The sequence below is a fragment of the Falco biarmicus genome, chromosome 10 (assembly GCF_023638135.1).
Source record: "Falco biarmicus isolate bFalBia1 chromosome 10, bFalBia1.pri, whole genome shotgun sequence".
Taxonomy (NCBI): Eukaryota; Metazoa; Chordata; class Aves; order Falconiformes; family Falconidae; genus Falco; species Falco biarmicus.
The window spans coordinates 6778738-6790787 of NC_079297.1; the positions used below are offsets into that span (position 1 = coordinate 6778738).

A 12050-nucleotide genomic window follows, 5' to 3' on the forward strand; every position below is an offset into this window, starting at 1 on the left:
CGTATTCTTGCATCCCGTCATTATTTGACAGATATGTCTGCAATAATTCATGTTATAAAATATATATTTTGTTACTAAGAGTGAAAACATACCAAAGAAAGAGCGATTAAACACTTTTACCACAGTGTCCTCCACGCCATGCCATTCTCAGTCTGGGAACATCTGCCAGTTAAGCAGTAACCTAACAGAAAAAGACAAAGAATATTCAGAAGTGAGCACCATTTTCAGGGTCCTTCAGCAAGTCATCCCAGACTTCTACGGTCTGAGCACAAAGTTGTCAGTTTTCTTTTATATACCATCTAAAAGCACCCTCTCGGAATTCTTCTGGAAGCTCTCCGTTCCCCATTCTGCAAAGTCTTTGGTTTTGTACAGCAACTTTACTAATTCAGCGTTTTCAAGATCCTACAAGTTAACTGACTGACTTTTGCCAGTAACTTCTAAGAAAAATTCAGGTACATAAAGGCAATTGTAACACAAAAATAAGATGCTGGAGGTAGTCAGACTCCAAGTGAATAGCAACTGAAGTGCAAGTAGTCTGCAGTTTGTCACAGAACCACAGAATGGTTGAGGTTGGGAGGGTCCTCTGGAGGTCACCTTGTCCAAACCCTGCTCAGGCAGGGCCACCCCAAGCTAGTTTCCCAGGATCATGTCCAGTTAGCTTTTTAATACCTTCACGAATGGAAACCACAACCTCTCTGGGCAGTCTGCTCCAGTGCTCAGTCACCCATCGCAGTTAAGAAGTGTTCCCTTGTGCTCAGACAGCACCTGTGTTTCAGTCTGTGTGACCACAGCCTCTGGTGCTGCCACTGAGAACCACTGAGAAGAGCCTAGCTCTGGCTTCTTTATACCCTCCCTTCAGGTATTTATTTAATTCTAAGAGATCCCTCCCAAGCCTTGTTCTGTAAGTCCAACAGTCGCAGTTCTCTCAGCCTTAAATATCTTAGTGGCCATTCAGTGGGCTCTCTCCAGTTGTCCATCTCTTTCTTTTACTGGTGAGCACAGAAATGGACACAGTACTCCAAGTGAGCCTTACCAGCGCTGAGTAAAGGGGAAGGATCACATCCTTCCACCCACTGGCACCACTCCTCATAATGCAGGCCAAGATAACATTAGCTGCTTTTACTGTAAGGACACATAACTAGCTAACCCACTGTTCACTCCTTTTTGCTTCAAGAAACACAGTAATCCACAGCTTTTGGATTTCCTAAATGTAGTCTGCTTTTCAAAGCATGTAGACAAAGACTGACTAACATCCAAGGACAGCCAAGACATTTATGGTTTCCTTTAGCCAAGAATCTAAAGCACTCTAACCCTAAGAACCAGATCATCCAAGCCAGGGTATGGGTGCCTGAGGTTCCATTTCTGCAAAGTCTCATACACATTTGTGTCTACCCTGAATGCAGCAGCATTCAGTATCCTAAATCTAGAGCCAGCCACCAAAGAAATAGAAACCCTACCCACATTTTAAAATTTTTAGTTTAGATTCTCTGGCATCATCATCATGTGTTAGATGTGGCTTAGGAATGCTTACTGAGTTGCAGTTCAGGTTGATCAACTAATCTCTGAATGGGTTTTGGACAATGACAAATATTAAATCATTTAGTAATATTAAGTCTTAAATATTTATCTACCCCTTCTTGCTATTTATCTTGTCTATGCCAGTTGTTCCAAGTTTTCTAGGTTGGAAATTCATGAACAGTTAAACTCAGCAAGCATAGCGGTGTATTTCCTTATGTTGATGACACATCACTCCCCATAAACTTGAAATATTCACCTCACTGCTTCCTATGCTATATCCTGTTTTTAAATTGTTTTCTATGTTTTACTGACTGTGTCTGTTTCAGCTACTTACTGGAAGGGACAGAAGTGTTTGGTTCTTTGTTTTGGTTTAGCATTGGTGGTGGGTTTTTTGTTTGTTTCTTTGTTTGTTTTAATGAACTCGGTATGTAAAAAGCCCCATAGATTCTGAACTCCACAGCAACGCTGTATTTATAAGAAAAAATTCTGGTATGGCTAATGAATTGCTAAATACTTTCAGGGTTGTTATTTGTTAAGCATACCTCAAAAGATTTGACTAAATAAATGCGTACAGTAACTTAAAAAGGATCACAGACGCAAAACAGAAACTGTCATTTTGTATCCTTTCATATAATCTACTTTCAGTCTAGAGTTAGGACCAAGGTTGGTGGGGTGGAAAACAAAAGCCAAAGAGGACACTGTATACAGCTGAAAGAAACAACCAAGTCTACCATGACTGTAGCAAAACGATGGAAAATCCCAGCTAGCCACTGCAGTAATTTTTGTTCTAACAAATTAGATATCCCTTCTGCCTTTTCACTACTCACTCAATAGTTCTGTCACAGGAACATTGCTTAAGACTCCACACGCAGACAAAACTCACTGGCTTTTAAGACCAGGCCCTATCAAGCAGGCGACAGGTTTCTAAACTTCAGTAGCTCCCGATAATCACCTTGAACACTCCAACTACGGTCTCAACATTGCAGGTCCAATGAATGCACATGTAGAAGATTAATGAAAGTAAAGATATCAACATGATAATATTGGTACCTAAGCCTTTGCCTTGAGATCAAAGAGAACAGCAAAATTCAGCACACTTGACAAAGAAACACTTACAGTTCTAGCACAAGGAAAAGTTACTGAGCATTAAAACTTTACTGGTTGTCAAGCTGATTTAATGTCGATTCAGAAAAGAATAAAAAGATACTTTCACCATACAATGCAATTAATAGCAGAAAGTTTTCCACTTACAGATTTTATATACATACTTCTATTTGATTTTTTTCTGTATAAGTACTGCAAAGAGTTTAGGTTTTTTTATCTGAGATAAGAAATATTACAACCATTCTCTTTCTAGGTTGTAGTAATTTCCTACACACACACAGAGATGCTTCTCTTTCCCTAATACCATACCAGGGAAAATCAGAGGAAGAAAACTTATAATCCTACACAAAAATGGATTTTTATATATATGTTGAAAAGTAAGAATAGTACCAGTGCACCTTCTGTAAGACATCTTAACAACTAATATTGAAGATACCACAACGCTCCTGCTCACCAAATTACCCAGAAATACCACTTTTACATACTTACTACTGCTATTACTATGCTGACATTGGCCTCAGCTAGTTTTAAACTGACTTTCCTTCATATTATGAAAATAAACAAGCGCTATAAACCCAAGAAGTTGCATCTAATCTCAGGTGGTTGTCATACACATCTCTGCCACCATAGCTGCATTGTCTCTACTCAATATCAGGAACATGCAATCAGAGATACATTCAAATGGAACCCACAGTATAAACTTATTGATCTTGGTAGTGATACTTTAAAAAAGATTGAAAAAAATCAGGGCTAACTAAATTTGGTAAAACCCACAAGCCTAAAGTATGTCTTTCATAACTGAAGAAGTTCTATTAACACAGAGCAGAAATAATTAAAATATATCAAAAGACTCAAAACAATACTTATACAGGGAACTCTGTACAAAAATGTTATTAAGCAGGTAACTGATAAATGAAGAAAGTCTTGGGAATGATTTCTTTTCAGACTTAACATTCACTGCTACAACTCTGTTGAACACTAGTACAGGGATATGGGGTTCTAGCAAGTAACTACATTTTCTAAATAACAACAGGAGAAGCATTATATATTTACACCTCAGCAACCCAATCAGGTACAATCTGATCACAGGGGGCTGATTCAAAAAAGAAGGGATCACTGGAGTTGAGCCTGCCTATGCCTTTGCTACATGGGAGAAAAAAGGCATATAGAGCTGTTCTCCCCCTCTGAGGTCTGCCCAACCTGTTCAACTTCTTACAAGGTTTCACAACTTCACTGGGTACTCTACTACTGTTCTTTGAAATGCGGTAGGGTCCACCCCACAAATACAAACACATAGTGCATGTTCATACTGCAGGCTATGACATACTACGAGTTCATTATAGGGACCCCCTGCTCAAGATCACTAAAAACAAATTAGACAGCACAGTATCTTGTAAGAGGACAGAAGAGAAATCACAGGCTTTCTCAGAGTCTTAGGTCCTGAAGAAAGAATTCTGTTTGGCTTATCATGTAATTCCAGGAGACTAATTCAGTATTGCCTGACTGGGGTCATAATTATCGTACATCATAGATCATTTTACTCATTTCCTCTAGACTCTTCCTAAGGAGTTCCTGAGTTATGTTTTCAGTATAGATCTTTAAGAGAAAAAAAATGCTGATATTTGACAGCTCCCCACAATATGGGATAAAAAGCAGATCCTCAATCTCCAGAAATATAGCCAAAGGCTTAAATGAGGGAAATTTTTCACTTCAGGTTCAGCTTTTAAGCATTAATGATGCCAAGGTGCTCTGTCCATCTCCAAAGTACCACGTAGCACACGTGACACTTCCCTGCACAAAACCTGCCAAATTCAGGCTCTATTCCCACTCTCTTTTCTCCCTTTCCACAGTTCAGCAAGTGTTTGTTTAAAACAATCTTCAGTTTTTTGAAGGTTCTGCTGAGCTGGAGAACATTTTCTTGCTTAACACACTTGTTTCTGAACCAGACTTAAAAAGTTTGGTATACTATAGTACATCTCAGATGCACCCATGATGCTTGGCTGTTAGTTATCTTAACATGCATCAAATTACATACCTTAATAGCTTGGGAATCATATCCTAGAAAAATTAGCATAAACCTATATTCAAGGACAGAGGCATCAGACATTCTAGTCAATGGAATGGATCAATCCAATGTACAAAAAAAATTGAGTTCTGGTTATGCAGTGTGTTTCGGTTTGTTTAATAGCTCTTCAATAATCCTATGTTTGCTATTTGCAAATCTAGCTTCCAGAGGAAGGAAAGACATTGTTGCTAGCTAATAGAAAATTTAATCCTTTAGCCATTTTAAAGGTTTTAAAATTTAATATAACTGCTATTTTAATTGCTTATAATATCTCCATTCTGGCAAAGATTGGCAAAAAGTTTTGAAGTCTCTGAAAGCGATTTCTGTCATTTTGAAAATGACAATAACTATCAAGTCTGTCTGGTTCTTTTCAAACTGCAGCAATACTGGAAGATAAAAGCAGGATGAACTCACAAATTAGTTTTATTGTTTGATAGCGCAGCAACTTCAGCCATAGCTTTAGTGAAATAAACAGCAATGGCTGAAGTACAGTACTCAATCACACTTTAGAACACTGGTGCAGAAGCTAGAAAATTTACTCATGAATTGCACTAGGTAATAAGCTACTGCAAATGCATCATATTGTGAAGCTTTTATGTTCTGAAGCTGGCACTGTTAATTAGTACTCTAACCTGACACTACAAATCCCTATACAGCTACAGACAGCAAGAGTAAGAAAGTCACAAGGATCATCTGAAACTAGATGAAGCCTTTCCTTGAAGCCATGGTAAATGCATTCATCAGTTGACATGCAAGTCTGCATTACATGTAGTCATCTGATGGAAAGGGACTTTATATGTGAGCCCCTACTTTAACCTCTTGCGTAACAGCAGATTTAAAAGAAGTGAACAAAAGCTGTTAATAAGAAAAATGTAAGACAGACTCAAAATTATCCAGAAAATTATAAGAGGAGTTAATTGAGGCTACAGCACTTTTCTACAGTGCACAGCTGGATTACTTGCTTAACAAAACCAGGACAAATCCTAATTCAACAGCAGTGCCTAGAAGAAAGGAAGAGACATCAAGATATGCATTAAGTATCCAGCATTCTTTATGGATGTGAAAAGAATACAATGAATCCTTCGTTGCTTAGAGGGGAACACGTTTGTCTTGCCAGAGGACAGATTTCCAAAGAATATTTACGTTTTCCTACAACCTGTAATTTTCTCATTAATCATTTGTCAGGGCCCAAAGACCTTTTACTGCACATCGGATGTTTGCATATGTTTAATGATCCTTTTACCAAACAAATGTCACCGTCTGAATGAGGAAATTAGTTAATATCGCTGATGTTGCTAATTTAACGCCATTAATATCACACTGTGAACAGCCACAGAACCTACAGGGTCTTGTATCATAGCTAAGCTCTACTGAATGTAAGTCTGTTCTCCAGCAGACGGCACCGAGAAGATAACCCATGCAAATATCACACACAAGGGAATTCAATAAAATTTTTAAAGATTGCTTTGATTCTGTAGTTAGACTACCAGACAAGTGTGACTAAAGACAGATCATTTGATAGAGATTTAGAGGCACTAATTGAAACTTACTTATCTACACTGTCACAGCTGCCTCCCCTTTTACCAGTGTGCTAGGATTTGGAGCAGTCAGAAAAGAGTCCAAGCGGATCACAGAAATCATTGCATCATGGTATTTCTAGACGTACAGCAAGACCAAAGAGCTACCCAATGAATTAGATAGCAGAAGACACACTTCAGTGTTGTTTTCTGTTTTCAGCCTTCTGTATGCAGAACTGAGTTACATTTTGTAAAGTAATTTGCCTCCACACATATGATCTATGAAAAAAGCTTTCCAAGAGCAGAACCATGTAATTTTTCCTCTAAGCCACTGAAGTCTTCTACACACTTCCTCTGACAAAGAAAGTATGATGTAAAGAAACTAGATTCTTCAGAAGGTCCTTCAAATGCTACTGGTACTAGAACATAGGAGAAAATAAAACTTTATGAAGACTCACAAGGTGAATTATTTTAAACAGAATTAATAACACACAAACCCAATTCTGCATGGAATGTATCCAAAAATAAGGGTGGGGGAAGGGAACTGCAAAGCAAGCAAGTCCATTTGGTAACCCATCTACTTTTGTACTAGTCTTTTCTTACCACGCACCTTCCTCTGAGATAGATCTTTATCTCTCTCAAAGAAATGAATGTCTAGAAACACTCATATTCCCAACAACTGACACTCAAGGCGCATATCACATACTTTGCACTGAGAGATTTGGAAGTTTACAGTATTAAAAGAAATTCATATCCCAGCATAATGAAAGAGTAATGTTCCTGACAGAGCACAATCTAGAAACAGTCTGCACCTTAAGAAGCTCTCAATTTGCTTCATACATACATAAAATCCCAACTTTCTCAAGTAACTGAGATATTTCCTCAGGTCCCTAAGACAACTTAGGCAAAAAAAACCCTGGAGCAAAACCAAAGCCTTAAGTTTTCAAATTATATCCATTTTTAAGTTTTACTTTTTTATACCAACCAGTATGTAGTTTTTCCCCAATACAGTAATATTATTTCCTGGATCAAGTTCATTAAAGTAAACTAGATGTTATGAGATTCATCAGAAGTGATTTTAGGGTTAAAGAGATTTATTCCCCAGATGACATTAAAAAAGGAAGAAAGAGGATGCTATACACAACCACGTATTGAAATGTTCATTTAAACACTACTAGGAGAAAAACAAAGATGAACATTGCTACTCCTCACAGCAGTCCTCTACAAAGTCACTGGGGGTTGCAGTTATATGACTTGCTAGATGAGCATGAAGATTATTTTTTTTTCCTTACAATTACCAGGCAAGACAGGTATGGACATTTAATACTACCTTGTTCACTACCCATAAACTTAAATTCAGATGACAGGATCTTGTCATCACATTTAAAAAGAAGATCCACACAGTTCCTCACTACTTCTGGCTCAAGATAACATCACACTTGAGCTGAAAACCAACATTATAATAACAGTGCAACATAAACTTGTTATTACTTTTAACCAAGACAAAAAGGGAGCACTAGAAAAAAGGGAAGCTGAATGATAAAGTCTTGTGAAGATAGCTGATGTTAAAACCTATCATCTTAAGAGTCCTACAAATTATTTGGTATGGGAGAAATCAGAACTTCAGTTCCTAGGTGTGCACTGAGCTTTATGGTTTCAATACTTCAACCCTCCTTAGAAGCAAGCTACAATTTCCAAGACTGCATACTCTTGCTCCTTTCAGTGTCACAGAAGTAAAATGTGTTAGTTTAGGATTCTTATATTAGAGCCATAAAAACAAAATGACAGAAGACTCACCCTAAAACACACTTCTGTCTTTTTGACCTGTGTTCTTCCCCTCCACTGAATGGCGTTAACTGGAGTAACACGTATTATAACATTGCAAAGAAGAACACATAAGTAACTTAAGATTAACACTTCAACCACAGAGAAGACAGAATCCAGAAGAAAAATATTAAATCTGTAAGTAAATCTAAGAAAAATCTATGTAACCGGTCAATTGATGAGGGCTTACAGACACGAAAAACCTGCAAGTATTCCTTATTCAGTTTCCAGATTGTGAACATCAGCTTCTGACATGTCTCAGCATCTTTAAGATCTGCCCTGTTCCTTTCCCAAATATTACTAGAAAACACAAGTTCTTAAATACACTGAATCCATCTATTAAACTGAGTATAGTCATAGTCAATAACTCAGTCACAGAGATGGCCAGAACAGTCAGATCACAGCAGAACCAGTGTTCACAGTACTTCCTACCTCAAGGATCAGTAATTTCAGCCTTTCATAATTACTGCTGCCTGTCTAAGGATCTTCAAATAAGGCAGACAATTGAATTGCTTTCTTTTTAGGAACCTGAAATAAGGTGCTGATCTTCTAAATGGTACACATCTTTCTGGAGCAATGAGAATTCATTCAATATTTATGTTATTTCTCGCAAAATATTGGTATTTACAGTTGTTTCCCCATCATCATAAAGTTATTACCTTTGTTTTAGAATACCATATGCAAATTAGAGACAAGTCTGCCGCCTAACAGATGCATTTTATTTTGACACTCTCTTCCAACAATCCAATAAATAGGGCTAATTTTTTACCAGTGATTACACAAAGTTTTTTTCAACACAAACTGTTTAAACTCACTAAACTGTGAGCTGCTATCCTGATTTTACTGTGGCAGGTGAACCAATGCTAGAATATATAGACAGAAATACAAAACTAAAAACCAAAGTCAAGAATATGTTTACTACAGGTATCAACTACATAAAAAACTTCTACATTGTTCAGAGGGGCGGGGGGAATATTACTGCTATATATCAAGACCAGGTTACAGATGTCAGTGTACCACTGTATATATTTCTTCATCATCAAATAATCATTTAATTACTTCAGTTCATTGTGCATAAGCTTAGGTAGTAAAAACATTTGATGTAGTAACTGTATCTGTGTTATAAAGGTTCCAAGCATGAAATGGGGTGTTGTAAAACTAAATAGTATACCTGCTTTATCATTCTCATTCAGCTTTACAGCCAGTTTCACCTGAACAAAGTTTCCTAGATTGTCTTGTTGGATCTTTCACACTAGTTCATTTTCTTTAGCATCATTCTATTCTGAGCACCAAAACAAATTTCCTACCACAGCCAAACTGCAGAAAGACAACATTATTTCAAACACTTTAATTAAAATTCTGCTCACCAGGATTTGGAAAATAAGAACACAGATACACCCCCCTGTATTTTTTACGTATGCGTGCATACATATATACATACACAGTGAGACACAGAGGTGAGTCTAGATTAAATTGTTGAACTGTTGCATTAAAAAAAAAAGGGGGGGGGGGGGGGGGGTAGGGAGGGCAGCAGACGGGTGGAGAAGAAAAGCCTTACCCAAGTGTATACACAGCTATCCTAGTCCAGAAAATAGAAGTTTGCATTGAACTGTAGTACAGACCATTGTAGACACCAACACCCAAAGATCACATAAATCTGTGCATAAGGGATCCCAGGTCAGCCGCACAATACTAGCATACATTTCATACATTACAAGAACACTAGAACTCAGTACTTACAAGAGGGAAGACAAAAATTTCAGTTTACTGAGACACTCTTACTGCCTCAGACACAACACTTCCTTGGATGCTACTTCTTGCTGAAGACCTTTACACTTCCAACATCTGTATTCATAGAAAGGCATAGTTATATCTGGTCTTGAGGGAAGCCCGAAGTTAACATTTTTATGGAATTGACCAATATTGTGCATCTTTTCTCCTCCTACAGAGCTCAACCACCAATTAGTTGAAATCCTCCCATGTCAAACTTACATTACCATTCCAGAATTTCTCCCGATTTGGGCAAGGGGTGGGGTGGTGGGGACAAGCAGAGGAGAGCCAGTTAATCAGCAACAAACTGTATTGATAAATTCAGGTGATTTCCAAAAGTTCAACAAATATCCAAGTCTAGAAGAGACTAAGACTAATGGAAAGTGGGGAGGGGGGACTGGACATGACATAAAGTAAACAAAAAAATATCCCCAAACAAAATAAACCCCACTCATTACAGATTTTCAGGTTTCAAGTTAAATCATGGTTTCTACTGCAAAGAACCCAATATATTCTCAAAAACATGAGCAGAACTGAACATCCATTTTTATATTGGAAATGTAGGCCTATATCCCATTCTCCAAGAAGTGTACACTCCAGCCAGAGAAACTGGCCCAGCATACCGACAAAAATGAGAATGTGTTCTGTCAATGATACTGCAAGTGACAATTTGAAAAGCAGGTCTTCATCTACTCTTCATGGAAACTGGCAAAGGCATGGAGAATTCTTCACAGAAGTATGGTCTCACCAACATCTTTAACCAAAATTCTGATAGGTTTGTAGCAGTTCTTGACCTTACTATTACTCTATTTGGAGCTTCACAGTGAGACTACATCTTCAGGTGGCCGAGGAAAGAACACTGAGAGAAAAAAAAACCACTGCATCTCTGAGGTGGTACAACTATCCGGGAAATATTTTAATTTTTCTGTGCTATCTACAGAGCAAGAAGTTAGAGCTGTCCGAAATTCAAATTAATTACATCTAAAAACTATTCTGAAAGGAAGCTGAAGTAAAAATTTACATCCTTTCCAAGTTGTTGTGTTCTTTGAGATATCAGATATTAAGTTTAGCATCTCGAAACCACACATCTGCTATCACACAGCAGAAGTATTTGCTTTATTCCATCACCTTCTCCCTCATTTGCAACAGAGAAGGGTCTTAGTTATATTTGCAAATATTGTACCACCAAGTCTGTTTCTTTTTGTAAAAGAGCAACCATAATTCTTCTCACCTGGGATCCTCATAACAGACATGCTTGAAAGGAAGTCACAATAGTGGAATACATAGACTTTCTTGAAAAACAAACATACAAAGCCATAGCAAAGCATCATCTATTCCAAAACACCACATTTTGCTTGATGAGATAATATTAGCCACTTAGGTAGAAAAACTACAGACATTTCCCTATCCATTTAGAAGAAAAGATGGAGACTCTGGTACTGAAAGACCAAACTAATCAAGATGTTTTTTAAGGGCAAACAGTTTCAGCTAGAAATTACCTGAAATAAAGACACCTTGCAAGGAGTCTAAAGCAGCAAAAAAATATTACATAGCCAAAACACAAGCACAAAAAAAATGTTTTCTTGCAAATATCAAAGTGCAGAAAAAACCCACAAAATTCATTAAATACTTGGAGAATAAAACTGTATTTTCTACATGAGATTAAAACAAACACATACAAACCTCTCCACATTCAAACCACAAAACATCTGTAGATGGAAAACCACATGATGCCAAGTATCTTGCCTTGAATTCCATTATTTGTGCTGAAGAAAGTTCAGAGTTCACCTGAACTTTTAATACAGATTAAAAATAAAGCTGTCCTATTTACACTAATATTTTGAGTGTCTTCCTAAACTTCTCTCATATTCCATTTCTGCACACCCCCCAAATCCAAGAAGAACAGTTAAAGTAAAATTGAGAAAGACAGCAGTGGAGTTAGTTTAGTTTTTGAGCAGCACACTTAAATTTTTAAGTTTCACTGCTGCAGGACATGTGACAAAATGCAAGGATCAATAAAATTCTATGAAGAGGTTTGACTCTGAGGACTCTCGTCATATGTTTAATCAAAGCAACATCTTTACATGCATCGGTTTTATTCCGCATATGAGAAACTCAAGAGAAACACTGAACATCAGCAGGGACAAACTATGGAAGAGGATCTGCATGTAAACTCATTCAAATTATATTTGGAGAGGAGAGAGGGTAGAAGAGAATAGTTATGCATATAGCTAGCTCTAGAACAATTACTC

General features: G+C 37.4%; 1 protein-coding gene across 1 annotated transcript in view; it reads right to left on the reverse strand.

The window, feature by feature from the left end:
- Positions 1–12050, reverse strand: part of SULF2 (sulfatase 2) — a 162887-nt gene that overhangs the window by 149662 nt on the left and 1175 nt on the right. The window contains 1 exon segment of the mRNA XM_056353314.1: positions 93–181. The gene's annotated coding sequence lies outside the window, so the exon portion shown is untranslated.